This window comes from Aedes albopictus, chromosome 3 (genome assembly GCF_035046485.1).
Source record: "Aedes albopictus strain Foshan chromosome 3, AalbF5, whole genome shotgun sequence".
Classification (NCBI taxonomy): Eukaryota; Metazoa; Arthropoda; class Insecta; order Diptera; family Culicidae; genus Aedes; species Aedes albopictus.
The window spans coordinates 81,991,848-82,017,341 of record NC_085138.1 but is presented as its reverse complement, the minus strand read 5'-3'; the positions used below and the strand labels follow the sequence as shown (position 1 = coordinate 82,017,341).

Here is a 25,494-nt window from a genome sequence, read left to right as displayed (position 1 = left end):
TAGGAAAGAAATGTTTGGGGAACTCCTTAGGAAATGTATCACGATTTCTCCTGCAATGCTAGTAGAAACTCTCACTTGAACTTAATGCATACATTTGTTGAAAAATCACGTGATCATTCCTAAAGAAACTTTTATTGAAATCTTTTGAAGCTTCTCAGGTGCGTTTCATGGGGTCCGAGGGAAATTAAGGGGGATTTCGAAGGCATTTCAAGACGTTTCAGAGCATTTTCGTCGGGATGCAGACGCGTTACTTATGCGATACGAGAAGTTTTTATGGGGCTCGGAGCCTCTCAGATGCGTTACATGGGGTCCGAGGAGGCTTAAGGGGGATTTTGAAGGCATTTTAGAATATTTCAGAGCATTTTCCGTGGAAATAAGAGGCGTTACGAAAGCGTTACGGCCCAAGTAACATTTTTAGTTTTATCGTTTTCTATAAGCGGTTTTCATGACAAATTTTATAAAACTGCTAATAAAACCAACATTTCCATCACAACCTTCTGATAACCGCTATAAGAACGTATTCCGACCAAATGGACCACTCCTATAGAGGTTAATAAATCAACATTTAAAGGAACAATAAGTCCACAATAAAACTTTCATGTTTCTCATTTCTGCTCGAAAAAGTTTGACATCCAGTTTCGTTCTGACCGTGCGAGAAAGGTAAACAATCTACTCACGGAATCGTAACCATCATGGAACTGAATTTAAATGAAGAGTAGAAGTAGTTTGTTGGAAAATGTGTAACTCTGTGACGATTGTTACATCAATTCAGTGAAAGCGAGAAAAATTTTACCGTGCATGTTGCGATAATAGATGCATATAATTAACGCGCCACTCAAACAGTGCAGTTTTTGGCAATAAAGTGTTTATAAAGTAAAAATGAAGTGTCGTATTTTTTCACGTTTTCCTCCAGAAATAACTTACCGGTATCGATAATAGCCCTACCTCTCATCAAAAGCGTCATATCATCAAGGTATGTACTATTTTATTGTGTTTATCGATTTTGCGTTGTGAATAAGTGATACATTTCAATATGGCAGCAGCAGCCTCCCGAAAAAAATAATGCGTTCGACAATAAAGCTTCTATCTCTTCGTCACAACCGCAATAAGTGAAACTGATCATGCCATTACCATATTAAATTCACAATGAATCTATCTGTAGATTTCGCTACCTCTTACGAGATGGCGCTCAGATAGACCATGAACAGCAATTCACTATGGTCGGCTATGGTTGGTCAAATAAATTCAATGAAATAAATGAACAAATACCAGTGGTGCTTATTTAATTAGAAAAATATTTTTTCAATATAGAGTTTTGAGATCAGCGTATCGAGTCCATTAATCGATTAAAAATATAATGCATTTTAGCCGTGATTATGGTTGACCCTGGTTTTGGCCACATAATATGATATAGTGCATATCAGCCATGATATGCAGCCATTGATTACTCTTTCATTGTTTATTTTATAGTACCCTTGACGACTGCAATACAACCTTTCATAAATCAAATTGGGTGCACCGTTGGAAAGTTTTGTGATGATTTTATTGACACTTCATAGAACGCTTCTAGAATCAAATAAAACTTCAGCCGATGGCGTTGTTGGTGGCCGTAATAAGCCTCTAATAAAACCAAAATAAATCCAATGAGCTCTGAAAATGTTACTTGGGGGAGGATTTGGGAGGTTTGGGGCCTCTCAGATGCGTTACAAGGGGTCTGAGAGGGTTCAGGGCAAATTAAAGGCTTTTCCGGATGTTTAAGACCATTTTCGGCGTGGTTAAGAGGCGTTACGGAGGAATTTTCGGGGGGTTTGGAGCTCCTCAGGTACGTTACATGGGGTCCGAGGGGCTCAAGGGGGATTTTGGAGGCATTTCATGACGTTTCAGAGCATTTTCTGCGGGATTCAGGGGCGTTACGGAAGAGTTTCCAGGGGTTTCAAAGCCTCTCAGGTGCGTTACATGGGGTCCCCGGGGGTTTAAGGGGAATTTTGGAGGCATTTCAGGAAGTTTCATAGCAGACTCTGAAAGTATTTCACGCCCCTCAAACCTCTTGCAACGCCCTACAAAGGCTCCTGAGATCCTTTGAATTGCCCCTAAAGCCTCTTGGAACGCCCCTGAAATCCACTTAATACTATTGAAATACCCCATAATTCCCCGTAATCCCATTAAAACACCAAAAAATCTTGACAGAACACCCTTCAAAGGATCCTCAAATTCCCCGAAACAACCCCTTAAAATGCCCCTGAAGTCCCTTGGAACCCCCTTTTTGTGCTCTCTGAGAACTTTCTGGAAACCTCCTTAGCCTCACCTCATCTGCAACAGGTCTTGTTCTCGAGAACTAGATTCTCTAATTACAACCCAAACTTAATTTATGCATAAATTTCCCTCTTTTTATGCCCTTTTTAATTTATGCACATTTTTAATTTATGCAGTCCCAGCCATGTGCATAAAAAGAGGTTCCAGTGTATAAGAAACGCTGTGATAAAACCGTTAGTTCTATCATGAGCTCAGTTATGACCACCTCAGGAGGGTTAGCCTTATTGGAAAAATCATCAGAAACACAGAGTTTTATCAGAAAAAATGTGTCGCCTAGTCAGGATGATGTATAAATATGTATATAGAAAAATCATTGCTCAATTTTATGGTTTCACGTACAGCTTAAGAAAAAACATAACGATTCAACACGTTTCCGTTATTTTGTTTTCCAAAAAACTTACATAATGTCCTTTCTTCGAATTTCGACTGTTGGTGATTATGTTGGAAGAGGAATGGCGTTCAGTCTTTGGAGGAATAACTCAAAAACGGATTCTTAAGCTTTTATCCGACGTTTCGGTCGCTATATTGCGCCTTCTTTTGAGTTATTCATCCAAAGACTGAACGCCATTCCCCTTCCAACATGTCTATGAAAAAAAAAATTTTTTCACCCAATTCCACCGAGTAATTTAAATGCATTTAACTTCCAATTAATGTACAGTAGTATGGGACACACATCAAATTGTCGCTCCAGTCGACTTTTTAGATCCCATTTAGGTCCCATATGAACTGTACAAAATTTCAGCGCAATCGGTGAAACTATAATTTAGCGCAAGCGGCTCAAAGTTTTCATAGGATTTACTATGGAAAAAGTTACACTTTCAGATAAAAAATCCCAGAGGTCGCCCCTTGTCTCCTTGATTCAAATCGATCAACGTTTCTTGTAGAAAAATCATTTATGAAACTTTCCTTCGAAGACCACAAAACAATTGGATGCTTGTGAAAAAAGTTATTGATTTATTACTGATTAGTGATCCAACGAACTGCTTTTTGTTTTGTTTTATTAGCAGCACTGTAGCTGCTGCCTTGGCTGCTGCTGTCTCTGGGGGTGGTGATGCCTCCCGCCACCTCATGCAACAACGGCAGCAGCAGTGCTGCTGATAAAACAAAACAAAAAGCAGTTCGTTGGATCACTAATCGGTAATAAATCAATAACTTTTTCCACTAGCATCCAATTGTTTTGCGGTCTTCGAAGGAAAGTTTCATAAATGATTTTTCTACAAGAAACGTTGGTCGATTTGAATTAAGGAGACAAGGGGCGACCTCTGGGATTTTTTATCTGAAAGTGTAACTTTTCCCATAGTAAATCCTATGCAAACTTTAAACCACTTGCGCTAAATTATAGTTTCACCGATTGCGCTGAAATTTTGTACAGCTCATATGGGACCTAAATGGGATCTAAAAAGTCGACTGGAGCGAGGATTTATTTTTTCCATACAAGTGTGTCCCATACTAATGTACAGTTTGTGTGGCGCACTAAGTTTTTATCATTATCACAGTCACATTCACCACAAATTTCCTGTGGCATGGATCCTAGCACGTATCAAATAGGAAAATCAATCTGAATTCCAGATCGGCATTTTTTCAATTGATAAACAATCTAGTATAATTTATTCTGAGTACCGAACATTGATAGTGAAAAATAAGCAAAACAAATATTTGACAAGACAGAAGATGGTTTTATTTAGTAGGTTTTATCGGGGATATGACAAAACTGAGATACAACCCAAAATCTGGTTCGCAAACAAAGTCCTGTTGTCCATAATAATATTGGGCTAACTAGCCAGAACGTGGGCCATAGCAGGCATATAAGAGCTCGAAAGGACTTTCAAGTCGGTATCAATGGTTTAATGGTTTAACGGTCTTGAGAAGATCAGTCGCCAAATTAGCGTTATTGGATGTAATACCAGCGAATGGTGGCTCCAAAGAGGATAAGATGCTTGCAAAAACAAGTGTGACAAGGGATGGTGGCCCCAAAGAGGAAGACTTGCGAAACTAAACGTGACATTTTAGGGGAGGTCGTAACGTAGAAGCCCCTCGGCTAAAGAGCCACGTGTTTCAAATTGATGGCAATAACTGTTGACCAAACTTACTGCATGGCTAATGTTTTGAGCACTGCGCAACGAATTGGACTCCACCAGCTAGCTGTTGGAATGGAACATCTTCTCCTTTTCTTCTTCATATATAGGACATATTTTATGTGAGCCACTGGTTTACACCGAGGGCAGTAGGATCAGTATTACAGTCGATCAAGTAGAACATCCTCAACAACAGGTCGATATAGTATTTATGGTCAATTTCTAAGCCGCCGTTCGATCTGGTCACCCATAGCCCTAACACCTATTTAACTGGCCGCAAAGTCCTTCATCTCGAACTTGGCGCTTAGTTGCTGCTTGATACTGGCCATCAATCACCGATCGTATGAAAGAATGAGGAAATCGTCCTTGTGTATTACTATACGTGACGAATTTTAAAGAATACTTGCCCGTGACTGAGCGCTCTCAGTCACTGCGTGCTCAGACATTTGTTGAAGACCAACATATTTATCTTTGGAATGCGACAGGAGTGCGATGCTTCTTTAAAGCCGATGAAGATACAAGCTTCTGAAGCAGGACACTGTTGTGGCCTTATAATCATAATACTTGCCGGGTCAATGGCGCTCCCTTTCGCTGCGTCTCGGAGTTAGATGCTCACTGCCTCGAGATGAATGCGGAGGAAGTGCAGATGATTGAACTGCTTCTGTCCCGAAACAACTAGCTTCCAAATCTTCAACTGTATCCGATTCAAGTTTCGTAGGGGTGATAGGGGTAAAGTGGACAGAGTACAGTTTCATGACTTTTATTATTTTTCAACATGTTTTAACGATTGAAGCTTATCCCTAAGCATGAATCATTATACTTTTATTGAACTTGAACATTAAAATCAAATAAACCTCTTCAAAATGACAAAAACTTTAAAAATCACGTGAAAAATCGGAAATGATTTAAAATTTGCTTATCATTGCTAAGGTTTTATCGTAAGTTATGTTTCTAATTATTCCAAGTTTTACACCCTAAACCAATAAAGACCACGTAAAAGAATACACCAAAACCTCCATTTAGGTAATAAGTCGGGAATGCCTGAATAGAATTTTTTCCTAAATGGATACAGTTTATTACCTAAATGGAGTACAAGATTGCAAAGAAGTTCATCTAGGGAGAGTGACTCGAAAAGGAGATTTAAAGAGGGTCATGCTGAGTTTCAGAGCACTTAAAAAGGGAGTTTCAAAAGGGGAGGGGCTTCAGGGCCGTTTTCGGTGGTTTTGGAGGGTCTCAGGTGAGAACTGTTATGAAAATGACTAGCTGGGCACGGAACACAAAAAAACTGCAAAATTCCGCCAGACTGAAAAATTATTGAATATCGGGTCAAAGTCGGGAAATTTTTTATCGTATGTTGGGCCACTGTTGGACCAACATCGAACAACTGTTGGGTATATGTTGGGTTTGGTGGCCAAAACAAAAACAGGTGAATGATAGGTTAATATCGGGTATGACGCCATCAATCTTAAGTACTCCAACTGTTCTGAACACAACCAAATTCTGTTTAGGTAACGTTACCTAAATGGAGGGACCTAAATAGATTTCACCTAAATGGATCTTACCTAAATAGAGGTTTGAGTGTATATTAAACTGAAAAAAAATTGAGTTTTGTAAAAAAAAAAATGTTGTTGGACATAATTTTAACAAAACCAGACCTTGGCGGTAAAATGGAAATTCGGTTCAAATTCCACCAAAAAAAATTTTTTTTTTATTCCAAACTCCGGATTCATCAGCCGTCATACATATCGTGGTATAGCTGAAGGAAAAAGGTTTAAAAACATATTTTTTATCAACAAAATGTAATTTTCATCCAAAACAGTGCTTGTTTTTTATACTATTTTTGCAATAATTATTTAAGTGTGTTTCAAAGTTTCTATTAAAAGTTTGAAAACAACAAAATAAAGGTTTCGTATGAAATTTGATAGTTTGTAAATAAAAACATAGACACAATATGTTGTTATATAACTTTAAACGACTTGTTCATTTTACCCCATCGATTGTCCATTTTACCCCCACCAACTTTTTTCACGCTATTTTGATGCACGTTTTGGTGAAGAAAATAATCAAAGAAAACAATATTTTTTAATGTAATCCCTTACAAGATTTCTAGAGTATGTACAAAGACAAAATAAAGACCTCCTACTTCCATACAACACCTGGAAATTTCATGACTCATGAAGTACTAGGGTTGAAACATATAATACCTTCAATCGATAAAACCTTGCAACACCCCAAGAATTAAAACTCTAGTACTCCCTGATTGTTGCTAACAGTAACCAGATAGATGTTTATGCCTAGGGTTTATGCCAGTAAAAACATGAAAAAACATGGCGTTGGAAAATCAAGTTTCATACTTATTATTCATTTTATAACGATTATTTCCTCTATTTTAGGATGCTAAGTGATTCGGTTATGGAATGTTTGGATAGCAAATATTGGAATTCGTTTGTTGTGCCATGCCGATTCGATAAAAAGGGAGACTATGACCCGATATTAAGTCATAACTTTTACTAGGCTCGTATAGAGCAAGCCCAAATAGAATGTAGGAAGACAAACAATCCCGACCGCAGCCAGGACCTATCGTCTGATCCGATTCCCGGCCTGGAGTATAAATAATAATTCAAAATTATACAGAAGTTTTTGAAAAGAAATACGGAAACCCGGATGATCATTCGACATGAGTCCCAGTGGAGTATGCTGACAATCACGTCAGAAGATCATTTTTAGGCTTGAATTTCGGGCTACAATTCAGAGCTATCACTACTATAGGGCACTTGCTGGCTTTGTTTAGTGTGCCCAACAGACCCATTTGATTTAGCTGTGAAACGTTTCGTAACGCGATTCTCATTACAAAGCGTTACTAGCAAAATCAAAGGGTCTGTTGGGCACACTAAACAAAGCCAGCAAGTGCCCTATTGGCCCTCCCCATCATCCTCTCCCTTTCTCTGGCAAAAATAATCAATTTCATAAAAATAAATTGAGGTGATTTTATTTTGAAATAGGTACTTAGACAGGAAAAAAGGGCAAATCAATGTAATTTAATCCATAATATTTAACATCCGTTAGGAGTAGTTTCAATGTAGGTTACAATAGTTATCCGGACAGATGGGAAAGGCCATTCCTGAACGCATTTTCAACTGGGTTCTTGAGCCGGTAATGTTTCAAGCTAGCCTCAGAGCCTATAGACACACGATCTCATTCTAGGCTAGATAGAGGAAAAGCCATTGTACGTGCCGTCGGTTTTAGGTTCGGTTCAAGGAAAAGCACCTTAAAATCTTTTTTCCCTGAAAAAAGGAATATAATTATCATCAGACAGATAATGTTTAGATATGGAATTTACCATAAGAGTTTGGAAAACAGCTGATTGAGGTCCGTGAACGTCTTCGGCGAGATGATTTTTTTTCTTTTGAATTGACATTTTGAAATTAGTTTGTTGTCCTAAGCTACTACCTCGTCGTGGGCTACTGTGTCACAAAGTATTAAAAAATGAGGTATGTAGCCAAATGTCAAATTTGGGTACCGGGGACCAAATGTAGTACTAGAAGTGGTACCCGGTTTGAGCCCGAGTGCTACGACTTAATTTGGGACTTTGGTATGTATATCCATGTTACTCGGAAATACAGATGGATTTTGCCGCATTTCCACTGGAAACGACCAAAATGCTTAGGTTATCCACTGTAACCCACAACCCCTAACCGTGGTAATCAGGTCCGTAGTTGGTTCAATCTGTACCGAGTCGAGTCGTTTGCTTCGTTGCTCTCAATGGTCGCACCGATGTTTTCGCAATATGGTGCCACTTTTGTTACAGTATGACCGGCTTGGAAGGCTTCTGATAGAGCATTATGCAGACATGGCTAGTGAAAATTTGCCTTGTCACCAGATTGAATGCTCTGTACCCCTTGTTATACTCTGCGTAGATAACCAGGTTGCATGAAATGGATTTAGCTTCCAGTTTATTCCTCTTCTCCTTGGCAACGTATGTCATCACTTGGACCCAAGCATTTTATTCTACTCTGTACCCAGTTTGTTTCTCCACGTGGGCCATACATTCTTGTGAATGTCAACTTCACCGTTATGTGTCCGACAAACTTTTTGCTTTTTTCTACACCGTGTATTTTAAAGGGGCGCTTGGTATCCGGGTACCCTGTTGGCCACATAAGGGTTAAATCCATCGCCGTGCAACTACTTTTCCATCGGTCCACACAGGACTGAATGGATAAACTTCAACACACCCTTCGCCCGAGCTCCACTTGACTTGAACGGCAGCTTTCGATGTTCCCCTTCGGCACATGGCACATAGCTCGTCATCGTCGATCCGTGGAGTTCAATACCATGACATACGTATCTAGGGGCATACCCCCTGGTGATTAGCTTCACGTTTCCAACTGTCATCAGCAGGGGCCTACATCGTCGAAACCAAAACATGACGCTGAAAGCGAGCGCCCATCAGCATCAGACGGACGCCGACGACGGAAACATTCAATACAACATGCATGCGCTTCGCTTCATCCGCCCTTCTTGTCACTTTCTTCGACGCAACGACGAGTGGCGGCTCATTTTCACACCGACTGGGATTCAACTGAAATTTTCAAATTGTCTAAAATGTATGTTTGCTTAATATTTTTATGGGTAATAAACTATTTCAGTAAAATATGCATAGCATACATTAACATTACACAGATTTGACGGTTGTTACACTCATTAAATGAGTTATAACAGAGAAATTCATTCGACGTCGAACGAGCGTGCGTGAGCTTGTGAGTGCGAAACAAAGTGGCATCTGCGACGACGCAGCAGCGTCGGTTCATCGGTGACGATGACAGTCGGGCTGAGCGACGACGACGGCGCCTTGTTACCATTGACGATTGAAAACATTGTTTACAAACTTCGCCTGAAAATTTCAATTGAAATTGAAAATGTAGGGCCCTGGTCATCAGTGGGATTCTAGCTGCATTGAACTCTACCCGTCATAGGTACGGACTCATTTGAAAAAGTATTTCAACATTCAGGTGAATATTGCGTCATCCGCACCCCCTAAAAAATTTAGCATCACCTAAAAACAGGTAAATTCATGCTGTTATACCTCGAAATCCTGATATGTAATCTACAAAGAAACAGTCTTCAGCAAAGTTGTTCAGAAGGTCGTTGACATCTTAAAGATAAACAGTTTGGTTCGCAATTCTACTGCTAAGTGACATGACGCTAGTGACCATGTAAAATGAGCATTTTAACCAGCTCTATCTCGCGATCCCGGTAAGATAGAAAGTTCAAATCTTCGGCAAAGTTGTGCAGAGGATGGATTGTTTGAAAATTTTTTGATTCGCAATTCTGTCGCTAGGTGACGTTAGTAAGCATGTAAAAATATTCATTTTTATCATAAAAACAAGCGTCTCTGAATTTCCCTGCTGGTGTCGTTGTCGGAGGTCACCAATGCTCCCAAGCACACGAATTCTTCAACCGCTTTGATTTCACCACCATGGATAGAAATATATACATTAATGACTAATCCGATTCGTCTAGCTTCACTATTTAGTCGGAGGAACGTTTCCATCATCGCCTCAAATTAACGAGCAATAATATCAATATCATCAGAGAAACCAAGCAGCTGAACGGACTTCGTTAAAATCGTTCTACTCGTGTTTATCCCCGCTTTCATTGCCGTAATCCTCTGCGAGATTCAAAGGGACTCGAGAGCGTCTCTGATACTCGAACTGTGCGCATCACTCGATCAATCGTCGCCTTGATCAGTTGTATCAGTTTATCTAGGAATCCGTATTTGAGCATATTCTGCCATAGCTGGTCTCGATCGATTGTATCATACGTCGATTTGAAATCGATGAACACATGATGTGTGGGCACGTTGTATTCGCAGCTTTTTCTCAACACCTTGCAGTTGGCGAACATCTGGTCCGTTGTAGCGCGTTCACTCATGAATCCAGCCTGATATTGCCTCACGAACTCGCTTGCAATCGGTGATAGACGGTGTTCGCGCCCATCGGACGCTCCGGTGGAAAATGTGCCCCACTTTCCCCTACGAGATTGAACAGCGTCACTCGAGCTCCCACAAACGTAAACACGGCGACAGTGCGGGACCACTCACCACCGACGATGATGACGATGATGATTGATGATGACAGCTGCGAGCGAGCACGCGTCATTGCGGCGGCACCCAGTGGGAAGAACATGTGCAGGCCGCTCGTGAGTGACCTTGAGTTACTTCGTTCGAGCAGTGCAGCCAGAATGGAGGAAAGTTCCTGAATGTTCTATCCGGGAAAGTTATAGAACATTCCAGAAGCACTCTGAGGGACTATATAAGCAGCACGGCAATCCCGAACAACGAAATAGTCTGTTTTGACCCGGCTAACGGTCAAGTGTAAAGTGAAGTGTTAAGTTAAGTAAAGTGTACTTACAAGCGTTGGCGTGGCTTGGACAACGCCAAGTGAAGAGGAATAAAGTGGTTTAAGTGTAAAGTACTTCCCGTGTATTTTTCTTTCTGCGGAAGGAAAAATTCCCGTTTGAGGCACTGCGGAGCCCCAAACATTTGGTCCTTCGAACCGGATCAACGGAGGATTTCTGGTACCCCAGGTCTTGCGAGACTCCATCCCGCCAGAAATCCAAGAGCTTCCCGTTTAAGGCACTGCGGCGCCTCAACATTTTGGTCCGTCCGAACCGGATACCGTACTGTGGAGTGGAACCGGCCTACAGTCCCCGGTTCACTGTCGAAGCGTCCTGCTGGTCATCGAGGCGACCAGTCGAGGAATCCCAGCCGGTCTGTGGACGATCGGCACCAACGGTGACTTCTTTGCCGCCGGCAAAGACACCATCCATCGAAGGATTTCTACCGATCGACGAGTCGGTCGGTCCCAGCGAGGCTTTCTGCTGGTCAAGGAGTGATCAGTGGAAACGAGATCCTTTCCCCTGGAGGATTTTCCGCCGGTCAGCGAGGAGATCGGCACCAGCGAGTTGTCCCCCTGGTCAACGAGGCGACCAGTTGAGGAAAGCCTGCCGGTCTGTGGACGATCGGCACCTACGGTGACTTCTTTGCTGCCGGCAAAGACACCATCCCATCGGAGGGTTTCCGTCGATCGACGAGTCGGTCGGCCCCAGCGAAGTTTCCTACTGGTCAACGAGGCGACCAGTCGTAGGATCCCTACCAGTAAACGAGAGGATCGTTGCGAACGGTGACATTCTTGCCGCTGGCGAGGACACCAGCCTATCGAAGAGTCGGTCGGCCGCAGCGAAGTGCCCTGCTGGTCATCGAGGTGACTAGTCGAGGAATCCCTGCCGGTCTGAGGACGATCGGCACCAACGGTGTCTTCTTTGCCGCCAGCAAAGACACCATCCCATTGGAAGAATTCTACCGATCGACGAGTCGGTCGGTCCCAGTTAGGCTTTCTACTGGTCGAGGAGAGATCAGTGGAACCGAGATCCTATCCCCTGGAGGAGTTCCGCCGGTCAGCGAGGAGATCGGCACCAGCGAGTTGTTACCCTGGTCAACGAGGCGACCAGTCGAGGAATCCCTGCCGATCTGTGAACGGTTGGCATCAACGGTGACTTCTTTGCCGCCGGCAAAGACACCATCCAGTCGAAGGAATCCCACCGATTGACGAGTCAGTCGGTCCTGGTGAAACGTCCTGCTGGTCATCGAGGCGACCAGTCGAGGAGCTCCGTACCGGTCAACGAGAGATCGGTATCGCTGACATCCTTACCGCCGGTGAGAACATCAACGTACCGAAGAGTCGGTCGGCCGCAGCGAAGCGTCCTGCTGGTCATTGAGGCGACCAGTCGAGGAATCCTGTCGGTCAGTGTACGACGAGCATCAAGGGTGACATCTTTGCCGCTGGTAAAGACGTTACCAACGAGAAGATTTCCTGCCGAACAACGAGGTCATCGGCCCCAGAAGAAGTGTTTCCCTGGGCGACGGTCGAGAGGAATTACCGCCGGTCAGTGGACGATCGGCACTGGATGTGTCATTCTTGCCGCCGGCAAGACAACCAAGAAGACAAGTTTATACCGGTCAGCGAGCCCTGCTATCGGTGCCGTTAAAGCCTTCTGCTGATCAAGGAGGTATCAGTAGAAACGGAACCGCTCCTACAAGTCATCGAGACACCAAGGAGTAGATCTGCCGTCGACTAGTGAGGCGTACGGCCCTGGTCAACAAGGCGACCAGTCGACGGTTTTTGCCGTTCAAAGTAGATCGGCACCGTCGGTGAATTCCTGCGTGGACACCGAAGAGAGGACTTGTCAACCAACCACCGACCGTCGAAGTGAAGATGAGACACCGCACATCGGAATTTGAGGCACCCGCCATGCATGAGACACAGCTGCTCATCCATCTCCGTGAACAGGTCTCGCGGAAGACCCGGCACATCTTGGGAAACCTGGTGGAGGCAGAGCACGACCCGTCGAAGATGACATCATCGCTCCTGCGGGTATACGAGAAGAAGTTAAGCATGTACTACCAGGAGTACGCCAAGCTTCACCAGGAGATCTTGGATCGCATCCCGGCATCGGAGTTCGAGGATCAGGGTGACCTGGAGATGGACTTCTACCGGCTGCACACCGAAGCGCTGCTAAGGATAGAGCAGCTATCCGTGAGCTTGGCTGGTAAGTACCAACTCAGCGAATATGAGTGCCGTGTTTTGGAAAGCTTCCAAAGCAGGCAGCTGTCAGAGCCTGCTCCGGAGGAGCTCTCAGGCCAGTCCAACGTGAAACCGCTACATCACGTTGCGACAACCGTCAGCAATATGGCGTCCGCTCAGAAAGAGCACTCTTATTGGTCCAGTGTGACACCAACAAATCACACTGTGACGCCTAACCAGTCACCAGCCAAGTCGCAATCGAGAGAATGCCGAGCTTTTGGTAGCCTCCATAATCGGCATCAGGTGGAGTCCGTCTCACAAGAATTCTACGACTCATCCAGTCTAGAGCCGCCGGCAATCTCTGAGACGTCCAAGGACGAACCGATCAACGTTTACACAGAACACGATGGGTCATCCTCTACGAAGGAACCGCGTCACACGACGCGATGTGGCGTACCTAGCACTGAAGATCAACAAGGCGCGGATTGGAAGCGGACTTCCCTTCGGGCAGAGTTCATACCGACGAAGCTATCCAGCCAGTCCTGTGTGCAGCTATCGAGTGGCAATGCGATCCCCGTCCAGGTAATCCAACTGGCCAGCAAGGATTGGAGATCTTCAGGAAGGATGCGGATTCACCACCAATCGCACTGTTGTAGCGAGGAGCTCTCCGACGCGTCCAGAGTAGTGCCATCGACTCAGAGAGTGCGATCAGATCACCAATCGAAGAACGCTCAGAAGGAGCACTGCAAGCCGGTAAGTAACCGGAACCAACGTCAGTCGGAGTCCGCTCGGGAGGAGCACTTCGGCTCACCAAGTCACACCGTGAAGTCTGCCGAGTCAGGAGCCCCTGGTCTACAGCAGGAAGTGGATCATCGACACCGCTCGGAGCCCGCTCAGAAGAAGAACTCCAATCAGCCAAGAGTAGAATCATACCCAAACGTGCATTCTACGACACCCGTCGAGCATCCGGAATCCGCTAAGAAGGAGCATTCCAAGCTGACGAGTATCGAGCAGCAGCTACGTCATGTGGAGTCCAGCATAAGGACAGTGACAGTGGCAGCCGTGAAGTGCCCAGAGCTAGCTCAGGAAAAGCTCTCTGACCCGTCCAGTGTTGAACAGCCCGTTCACACTGCAACATTCGTCGAAGGATCTGCCTTCACCTCGAGAATGCAGGCTAAATCGTCCGTAATGGAGTTGACGAATCCCCATACCACCGAGCCCATGGCAAGCAAGAAGGAATCAGAGTCCGTTCTGGAGGAGCTCTCTGATTTGTCCTGTGTGCACCAGCCTGCTCACACTGCAATATCCGCCGTGGAACCAGAGTCTGCTCACAAGGAGCATTGCAAGCTGTGCAGTGATGATCTGCCAGATTACACTGCAGAAAGCCCGAATCCCATGAAAACCGCTCATGATGAGCAGTTCTGGCTATCGTACGTAAAGCCATTGCGTGGTGCGATAGCTGCAGATCGAGAGATGATTCCGGACAAACCGAGTCTGCTGTTGGACGAAAAACCATCGTTTGCGACAGTCATCCACCAAGTGGAGTCCGCTCTAGGGGAGCCCTCCAAACCATCAACGTGTGTGAAACCTCTGGTAAACCCAGCGGTGTTTTCCAAGGGGTCTGAATTGGAGACCATGGAGTGTGGAATTGTTACAGCAGTCAGCGTGAAGCTGGCTCTGGACACTGCTGTACGTGTCACGGTTTTTGACAATAACAGCGAGAAGGGAAAGTTCCACAACCTTCAAAGACTGAAGGCCATAAAGAAGTGGCACACCAAGCCATCGAAACCACCACCAAGGACTTCTGTGAATGTTTCGAGGTATGCTCTGGTGGGCGAGTATATCAGTGCAGAAGCTTGCTCTGAGATGACCGTCGAGCAACTCAGCCCATCCAAAGAAGGACACGCTGGATTATCCAAACTGATGGAGATATCTTGTGACGAAGTGCCCACCAAGTGTCGCCACCAACCGCCGCGACGAAGACAACAGGGAAACATTCCGACGAGTCGACCACCGCTTCAACTCGATTGCAGAGAAGCCAACCGTCATCCGATGCCGTCGCTTCGACAGGAATACCTCCAGCCCGGGGGCAGTATGTTCGCGCCCATCGGACGCTCCGGTGGAAAATGTGCCCCACTTTCCCCTACGAGATTGAACAGCGTCACTCGAGCTCCCACAAACGTAAACACGGCGACAGTGCGGGACCACTCACCACCGACGATGATGACGATGATGATTGATGATGACAGCTGCGAGCGAGCACGCGTCATTGCGGCGGCACCCAGTGGGAAGAACATGTGCAGGCCGCTCGTGAGTGACCTTGAGTTACTTCGTTCGAGCAGTGCAGCCAGAATGGAGGAAAGTTCCTGAATGTTCTATCCGGGAAAGTTATAGAACATTCCAGAAGCACTCTGAGGGACTATATAAGCAGCACGGCAATCCCGAACAACGAAATAGTCTGTTTTGACCCGGCTAACGGTCAAGTGTAAAGTGAAGTGTTAAGTTAAGTAAAGTGTACTTACAAGCGTTGGCGTGGCTTGGACAACGCCAAGTGAAGAGGAATAAAGTGGTTTAAGTGTAAAGTACTTCCCGTGTATTTTTCTTTCTGCGGAAGGAAAAATTCCCGTTTGAGGCACTGCGGAGCCCCAAACATTTGGTCCTTCGAACCGGATCAACGGAGGATTTCTGGTACCCCAGGTCTTGCGAGACTCCATCCCGCCAGAAATCCAAGAGCTTCCCGTTTGAGGCACTGCGGCGCCTCAACAGACGGCGGCATAAAATTTGAGAGAGCATCTTGTAGGCAGCGCTTAGTAATGTGATCACGCGATAGTTCCCGCAATCCAACTTGTCGCCCTTTTTGTAGATGGGATACACGATACCTTCCATCAATTCCTCCGGTAATACCTCCTCCTCTCAAATCCTGGTAATGGCCCAGTGTAGTGCTCTCACCAGTGCTTCTCCACCGTATTTTAGTAACTCGCTTGGTAGTTGATCTGCTCCAGCGACTTTGTTGTTTTCAACCGACAAATCTCCTCCTCAATCTCTTGGAAGTTAAGTTAGTTATAGCAGCAAGTACCCAAAGTATGCCCCTGCCCAAATGGTCCATGACTAGACTACATAATGTTTAATATATCGATTGTTATCCTAGATATTTCTAGACATATGAAACCAAGAGTGTGGCTATGGAAAGTGGTAGCAGTCTAGTCATTTCCTCTGCTGTCTCCATGGCCGTTCAATTGCTCAGCGAATTGCCACTTCAACCTTTCACTAATCTCGCTTCTAGAAGTTTTTTTTTTCCCTGAGCACAAATTTAGACCGTCCCACGCATCCACCACCACCACAATCCAATCCCCTGCATCGCTGACTCCGGCTACTGCTGCTATTTTTTCTGGTCCCCGCTTGACCGGATCCAAGCCGGACGGCGCGGCGGCGGCGGCGACGGTGTTGACAATGTAATTCACTTTCCGTCATGGCGGCCATCGGGATTCAGCCATCTCATCATGACACAGCCGTCGTTGTCGTCGTCGTCGTCCTTTTGTGTGCAAACTTCCTTTGATGTACCAACCTACCTTCTGTAGCGCGGTCGTCGCGCAGCGGGGTCGTCCCATTACACATTGTTGAGAAGAATATGTACCGAGGGCCGAGGTCTATTTTTGCCTTTCCCCAACAATAGCTTAAGCGAATCTCGAAATCTTTCGCTCGACTTTGCACCGAACAAGCCGTGTAACCACGGCGCGCTGTTGGGGCCGGTCGGTTGTTGTTGCTGTCGGCGGTGTCAACGGCAAGGTACCCCAGTGGGTAAGTGGAAGTTGATCGATTACTGCCATCATCATCGTGAGCCACAATTTGCAATCGATGACTGTGTTGTTGTGGTACTGCAGCGTGTATTAACTGAAAGGTTTCTAGTTGTGCCTCACCACGCTTCCAATGCGCTAGCTAGCACAGGGAAAGGTCACCATCGTGAAGATGACTCCACTGCGCCTTTGGCTGCACTTCTATACTCGACGAAAAGCGAAAACGTTGTAAAATGTATTCCTCTGCCGTCGCTTTAGAAGTGGATCCAAAAGGCGGGGGTGACCTTATCACACCCCACCGAAGTTTTCACCGCAATTTCAGAACAACACATGTAAAATTTTTATGCTCCCCTTTGAGATCAGTCGAGTCGAGTCGGGTTGAGTTAAGTTGCCCTTTTCCGTTTCGTCACACCTCGACGAACCTTGACACGCTTTTCCAGCAGCAGCAGCAGCAGGTCGGTTCCGGCCGAAATGTCATACGCGAGGAAGTGGAAACTCCTCTAAACTTTGAGCTAATGACCGGCAACAACACATGTACACGCGTTGTTGTTACATCCATCGTCATCGTCGTCGTCGTCGTGTGTCGTCGTTTATGGGGCGTGATTTATGACTTGGTTTAGCACTTCATACGGTGTGGTGCGTTTAGTGCGGGTAGTTCGCGAAGTAAAGTTGGCTTCTTTCTGGCTGGCTGGCTGGCTAGAGTCGTAAAGCTTGTGGTTTCGAGAGACATGAGTTGTTTGGGTACTAAAATGTCAAAGTAATTGCTGTGGTAAAATGTGTGATGATGATAATGCTAACTCTCCGGTAAGTACCAGGTAACGCATGGTGATGTACCGTTGATGTTCGCTGTTAGTTGTTGAAGTTTTTGCAGTGATTTTTGCTATTAGATTTTTATATCACAAGTTTAACCTTATAAACGCAACCTGCATAAAAAACTAATACAATTTGGGAACCAAAGATCATCCAAAGGCATACATACTTTTGAGCTTTGACGACCAAAAAACTCCTCCACATAGAATATTAGAGGAACTCCTACAGAAATGTGTGTAGAAATTGTTGAATCAACCTTAGAAACTAGTCCGGAATACATTTTTGAAGGATTTTTGACGGAATCGTTGAAAACTCAAAAAGCCTCTCTTAAAACGAGTTATTGTAATAAATTATGTAAGAATCTTTAAAGAAATTCCTGAAAAGCAATTTCTGAAGAGTATTTTGAAGGAATGCTTGCAGGAACATCTGAAAAAAAAATGAAGTTATTTCTAAATATAAAAAACCTTAAGAAATTCTTCAACGAATACCAGAAATAATTTCTGAAGGAATTCCTTAAGGAATCCAAAAAAAAAATAAAACCCCTTGTGGAATTCTCGAGAGATTTCCTGTGGAAATTTTAGAAGGATAATCTTGTAAAAATCGGTAAAGGAATTTCTGAAGAAATCCTAAAAGGAATTCTTGAAAGAATTCCTGAAGGAATTGCTGGAGGAATTGCTGGAGGAATTCCTGAAGGCATTTCTAAAGGAATACCTGAAGGAATACCTGGAAGAATTTCTAAAGAAATTCTTGAATCTCTGACGGAATTCATGAAGAAATCCCCAAAGGAATTCCTGAAGAAATTCCAGAGATAATCGCCAAAGAAAATCTTGAAGGAATCCCTAAATTATTACCTGAAGGAATCCCTGCAGAAATTGCTGAAGGAATGCTTGAAGGAATCCATGAAGGAATTCCCTAAGCAATCCTTTAAGGAATTCCCGAAAGAATCTCTGAATATATTCCTGAAGGAATTCCTGAAGGTATTCCTGAAGGGATTCCTGAAGGTATTCCAGAAGGTATTCCTGAAGGAATTCCTGAAAGTATTTCTGAAGGAATTCCTGAAGGTATTCCTGAAAGAATCCCCGAAAAATTTCTTGGAGATATCCTTGAAGGAATCCCTGAAGCAATTCCTAATGGAATTCCTGAAAGAATACCTGATGTAATTCCTGGAGAAATCCCTGAAGGTATTCCTGAAGGAATCTCTGAAGGAATTCCTGAAGCAATTCCTGAATGAATTCCTGAAAGATTCCCTGAAAGAATTCCTGAAGAAATCGCAAAAGGAATCTCTGGAGAAATTCCTGAAAGAAACATTGAAGAAATCCCCGAAGAAATTTCTGGAAGTTTCGCCGAAGGAGTTCCAGGAGGAATCCCTGAAGGAATTCCAGGAGGAATCCCTGAAGGAATTCCTGGAGCAATCTCTGAAGGGATTCCAGGAGGAATCCCTGAAGGTATTCCTGAAGGAATATCTGAAGAAATTTCTGAAGGAATCCCTTAAGGAACCCCTGCAGGAATCCCCGAAGGAATTCCTGATGGAATCCCAAAAGGAATTCCTGAAAAAATCCTTAATGGAATCTCTGAAGAAAATCATGAAGGGATTTCTGAAGAAATATCTGACGGTTTTTTCGAAGGAATACCTGATGGTATTTATGAAGGAATCCCTAAAAGTTTTTATAATGAAAACCCTTAAGGAATTCCCGAAGGAATCCCAGCAGGTATTCCTGAAAGAAACCATGAAGGTATTCCTAAAGGAATTCATGAATGTTTTCCTGAAGGAATGCCTGAAGGTGCTCCTGATGGAATCCCTGAAAAAAATCCTGAATTTCTGAAGGAATATATATTTGGAAATAGTTGATATTTTTCGGTGAAAAATATCAACAATTTCCAAATATAAAACTCGACGGAGACCAAAACCCTTAAGAATTTCTAAAGGAATGCTTGAAAGAATTTTTGAAGGAATCCTGAATATATTGATGGAGGAGTCCCTTAAGAATTTCCTGCAGGAATCCCTGAAGGTGTTCCTGAAGAAATCCATGAAGGAATTCCTAAGAGAATCCCTGAAGCTGTTCCTGAAATAATTCCTGAAAGTTTTCCTGAAGGAATACCTGAAGGTGTCCCTGAACATCCCTGAAGGAATCCCTGAAGCGAACTTTGAAGCAATTCCTGAAGGAATCCCTGAAGGAATCCCTGAAGAAATCCCTGAATGAATTCCTTAAGGAGTCAAGGAATTACTGATGGAATTCTTTAGAGAATCCCTTAGGTAATACCTTGATGAATCCTGAAGGAAATCATTAGAGATTTTTTGTGGAATCCCTGGGAGACTCGCTAGAGGAATTCCTGAAGGAATTCATAAAAAAAATCCTTGAGAAATCGCTTTAGGAATTATACAAAGCATTCCTGAAGAAATTTCTAAAGAATTCTTGAAGGAATCTCTGAAGAAAATCCTTACAGCAGCGTTTCCGTCTTGCAACCCATTTTTGATTGTAATCGAATTTGGCGATTGGGATTTTTTTTTTCAAAAATTTGTTTAGGAATTCTCTCTGCATTAACTCTGCAAATTATTTCGGAAATTCCTGTAGGAATTCCTTTCGCAATTTGTTTCGGATTTTTTTTCCATCATTTTATTTTGCGATTTTTTAAATTTATTTTATTGTGTAGGACAATTTTTGACAGTTCATTTTGGAAATTTTCAGGTAATTTCTTTTGAAACCCTTTTATAAATTCTTCTGCAACAAATTGAACTTCTGCAGGAATATCAATAAGGAATTTCTACGAGAACTTCTTTTTAAAATCAACTAGTATTTCTTAAAGCAAAGGCAATTTTAATCGGAGTGTAGAATTAGCATCTAAGTTAAAATACACAAAAATAAAAAACAAAAAACAATTTCAATCGAGTTTTCTTAAAGGTAATCGTAAAGTAAATGTCGAAGAAAGTCTCGGATAAATTGTCAAGGAATTATCCAAGATAGTTGCCGAAGAATACAATATCAAAGCGCTGTGACTTCGAGAAATTGCTGATTTTTTGGAGGAACTCCCGATGCGACTTTTAAAGCAATTCTTTCCAAAATTCCTGGAATAATTGATTGAAGACATAGAGAAGCTTCCTATTTGGCTTGATTCTGATTCTGATTCTTCTTATTCTGCTTATTCTTCTTATTTTTCTTATTATTCTTATTTGTCTTATTTGGCTTATTCGTCTTATTCGTCTTATCCATCTTATTCTTCTCATTCTTCATATTTTTGTTATTATTCTATTATTTTTATTCTTCGTATACTAATGATGCTTCTAATTCATTTTTATTCTTTCTTGTTCTTCTTATTATTTTAAAAAAATCTTTTTTTTTATTCTTCTTATACTTCTTATACGTCATATTTTTCGATTCGTTTTTCTTCTTATTCTTCTTATTTTTTCTTCATGTTCATTTTATTTTTCGTATTATTTTTTTATCTTCTTATTGTTCTTATTCTTCTTCTATTTATTCTTCAAAGGCATCACCAACCTCCTCACAATAGTAGTTCCGAAATCTCAAACCACAACGCAGCAACAACGGTATGATCTCTATCGCGATTGTTAATTAAATTAAAGTTACTTCTCCGAAAACTAGAGCTCAGCATTGACAACAACGTCACCGACGAAACCGACCGTGAGCTCCATTACCTCCGCTTCGGTTCGCGCAAACGTCCCTGACTTCAATCACCACCGTTGTTCGTGATTGTCGATGAACTCGGTGCTCGGTCCGTTGTAGCCTTCAATTGCAGTTCTCAAGCAGTGCAGCAAAACCGAAACTTGCGGAACAGTACCTATAAAAATGCAATATAATCTCAGGCGAATTAGATATAAACCGATGCGCTTGTTGACTCGATTGTCTCGGGTTGAGTCGAGTCGAGTTGTGCTGAAACCGATGCCAGTCAGTGTAATCTGCGAGAGTTTGGCAGCATCAACTAAAATTAACGTGAGGGGGTTATCTTTCGACCTAGAGCGGACACGAACGACGACGACGGAATCATGGCTAGTCTCTTTGGTGGAAGATGTTGCAACTTCTCTGTTTGAGCTGCTGCGGTGATGCGAAGTCAGAAGAATGAATACCTTAGTTACAGCTATTTGTAGCGACGAAACGAATAAGACAGAATCCGCCTGTCTCGGTGTCAGTTCTCGAGAAGAGGACGGATGAGTAATTAACCTCGATACGATGCGCTCTGGTGGAACGCCACTGACTGCTGAGTGCTAATCTCCATGGCATGGGTAGAACGGCGCAGTGGGCTATCGGAGAATCTTGACAAATGCAGCCATTGAATCCGTGGATCTGGATGTTCTTCTTTCTTGTCTTGCATTACAGATTTTTTTTTTGTTTTCAAAAAAATCAATCGGGACTTCTTTTGGCAGTTCTTTCATGAATTCTTTCAGAAGTATCCTGATGGATTCTTTAAACAAAATCTGCAAAGATTTTTTTAGGAATTCCTCCAATGATTGCTTTTGTTAATTCCATCAAAAGATCTTAGAAACTCCTACGGAAATTCTTCCAAAAATACCTCCAGTCATTTCTTTTTATATTTCTTCAGGAATTTCTCCAAGAATTCTTAAAGCTTCGAAGGGTGAGTGTAATTCCTTCAGCATGATTTCATCACTAATATCTTAAAGTTTTCCTACCGATAATCCTGCAAGTTTTCTATCAAGTATTACAGGTTTTTTTTTTAAGAATTCCTTCAAGGTCTGCTTCAGAAGTTGCATCAAGGAATGATTCAGTAATGACAACAGTAGTTTTTGAAAACCCAAAGAGAAATTCTTTAAAATCTTTAAAGGAGATCCTGAAAGAATCATCGAGGGTATTGCTTATGGAATTCTTGGAGTTCCAGAAACAATATTTGAATGTCTGCGAGAATATGTGATGAAATTCTTGAAACAATCTTTAGAAGAATTCCCAAAAGAAAGCTTGAAGTTGTTTCTGTGCTTGAAAAGGGTCCTGGAAGAATCACTGAAGAAAATCTAGCACAAACCCTTGGAGAAATTAAATGAATCGTTAGTAAAATCCACAACAGAATACTTAAAGGAGTAGCTGAATCATTGTGATTATTTGTGAAGTCATGCTAGAAAGGACTTTCTAATGGAACATATGGAAAAAATGAAGAAATTCTTGAAAAAGGATTTTTGGAAGAAAATCATAGGCAAAATACCAAGAATTTCTTCTCCTCCGCTCTTTGAAGAATCTTAAAAAAAAATTGAACATGTATCCTTGATGGAGTTTATGAAGAAATCCTATCAGGACTTCCTCCTAAAATTAATACTTGTAGAAATTCCTGAATAAATGCTGAAGAAATAATTTAAGAAATCATTGATGGTCTACTTGCTCGAATCTCCTAACATATCATTAAAAGAATTCTTAAAAAAAATCCTTGTATAAATCGCTAAAGGAATTCCTAAGGAAGTCTGTTAAATGCCAATCTGATGAAAATGAATTTCTCGGAGTGTATTAAAATTTAAACCTAGCTTCAGCTGCACATAACGGTATATTGTCTCTCGACCCTGGAAAGAGAAAGCCACTTTGGCCTTCAATCCATAAACCCATTATATTATTCCTTATGTACTACTTGTATATGCAATAGAATATAACCCTCGTTTATAATAGATATACGTACTAACACCAATTCATGCTGCCCTATAAATATGATACCCCATCTCGAAATAAAGTCAGTCTTGCTAAAACTACCACCCGAGTACGACGAAAGTCCAGTGCGAATCCGAAATATCTCAAGTGAACGCGTGTGAACCCCTCAGTGTCTGTTGCCGTTATTCCAGTCCACTTTGACCATCGAAGGCCGGTCCGCGAATCTCCGCCGAGTGAATTCGGGGCCGGTAAAAAGTTACTGTGCGTTGAAAAAAATGGTCCTTCGAGCCGGATGATGGACAAGTGACAAAGTGGAATCGCGGCAAAAGTGCAAAAACGTAACCAAAATCAGCAGTGCTATCGATCGGCCACGTGGTTCGATGTATCCCATACGCATGCAGCTTGCGCGTCGGTAGTGTGAAAAGCGTGGCTCAGAAGAGAGAGAGAGAAGAAAAAAGATAGCGTGAAGAGAGTGTGCGTCGCGAGAGTCGCTCTGCCGCAGAAGCAAGTGCGTGTGTGTACGAAGCAACCACGCTGTCCGTGGAAGCGTGATCGGTTTTTGCGTAGAGGGGAAGTGCACGCACAGCGAAGAAACGTTTTTTCGGTACCCAGCGCGCTGGTTGAGTGTGTGCCGAACTGCATCAACCACGCGTTCGCGCAGAACAGTGAATAAGCGACAACTTTTCGGTGGTAGTAACGTCGTCGGCGTGGCTGAGTGCGTCAGCACCGACTATCGGAGTTCTCACGCGTAGTGGTTATTCTTTCTCGCTTGCTGTGATCAAATTTTCTCGCTAGTTCTGTCGGATGAACTAGCCACCGGTACGATCACGGTAAGAAACCTGGAACCGCTACGCACCAACGGCATTTGTGAACTTTGAAGTGTCGATCGCGTTGTCGCTGATTCGTGTAGTTCTCGTCGGTGTATGGCTGAATCGTCAGCAGAAAACGTGGTAGTGTTTGATCGCTGGTTCTGTCGGACAAACCAGAAACCCGGACGGTTATCAGAAGAAACCCGGTGATACTGCGTGCTGCTATCGTTGAACAAGAGTGTTAGTGGACTTAGTGACTGTGTCTCAGCGTCGCAGAGAAAGATCGAGAGATCGTTGTGTTGGTGTGACGACCGTCACCACCGGCATTGCAGCGAGTACCAACAGCAGAAAATTCCCCGCTTGCTGGCGTCCAATTTTCATCGCCGCTTCGAGAGCGGCCACCCGGAGAATCGCCAACAGCACATCGGCTGCGTAAGTACCCTGCATATTCTTTCTATCCCTTGCACACGACATCGCGTGAGCCCTATCGGTTGGCTCGTCGTTTCGATCATTTTTCGTCGCTCGCCCCGGTTCGGTAGTGTCAACCCGCGCGTTGACCCGGGAAGGAGCTATTCGTTCGTGTTTGTTTCCGTGTAGTCTCACGTAAAAATGGCCCCTAAAACTGATCTCGATATGAATCCCGTATTTTTGCGGGTAAAGAAAAGGCATTTGTTGGAATGGTTTGAGCATCTCCAAGAGAAGCTGAGAAATGTGGGAGAGGATGTAAACGCTCCGATTGATGCGTGGTCGGAGGCTTTGGATCACATCATGCAGGATTATGGTCGAATCACTTGTGCGTTAGAATCAATCCACGGTGATCCACCTTATAAGGAGGAGAGACTGCAGCTAGAGAGATCATACATCAAGATGCGTGCCTTCATTCTGAAGAAGCGCAAGGGAAGTTCTAGTTCGATGTACCCCCGGATCGTGCAAAGCGTGACTTCTCTTCCTGCGTCTGCAAATTCGAGGCTTATTCAAGAATGTCGTCAACAGGATCATTTACTGCATCAGTGTCCGGCTTTCAAACAACTTTCCAAGCTTGACAGGTTGGATTGCGCACTGAGTCTGAAGGTCTGCTTGAATTGCCTGCGGAAGGTCGATCATGTCGCTAAAACTTGTCCACGGCAAACGTGCATCCGGTGTTTCAAGAAACATCACACTTTGCTTCACGGTGCAAAGTTTGTATTACCATTTTCTTCCGGTAGTCAGTCCTCTCGAGCAGTTTCCATGGTGGTTCAACCATCCAGCCCGCCACTGATTCCGAAGGTACTGAATCAGCAGGACAATACCCACTCCCCTTCCATATCAGCTCTGCTAAGGACGTCGGAGCTCCAGTGCGAGAGTCAGTCGATTCACAAGACGTTGGAGCCTTCAAAGACCGTGATTGCCCATCCTGCGTTTGTGGAGAAGGACAAGATACGCAGGATCTTCACCCGCTGCCTGTTAAATTCTGCTCTCTGCCAGTATGTTCAAATCGGTGGTATCGCTCAAACTACCATCAAGACGAGTCAGTT

General features: G+C 43.5%; 2 long non-coding RNA genes across 3 annotated transcripts in view; both read right to left on the bottom strand.

Annotated features, from left to right (window-relative positions):
- LOC115256314 (uncharacterized) overlaps positions 1–25,494 on the bottom strand; it is a 715,903-nt gene that overhangs the window by 656,508 nt on the left and 33,901 nt on the right. The window lies entirely within an intron of this gene.
- On the bottom strand, positions 7,407–9,380 carry LOC134291186 (uncharacterized). Its single transcript, XR_009998957.1, has 2 exons — positions 7,729–9,380; positions 7,407–7,672 (listed from the first exon to the last, which is right to left on the bottom strand). It is a non-coding gene; the product is annotated as an uncharacterized LOC134291186 (long non-coding RNA).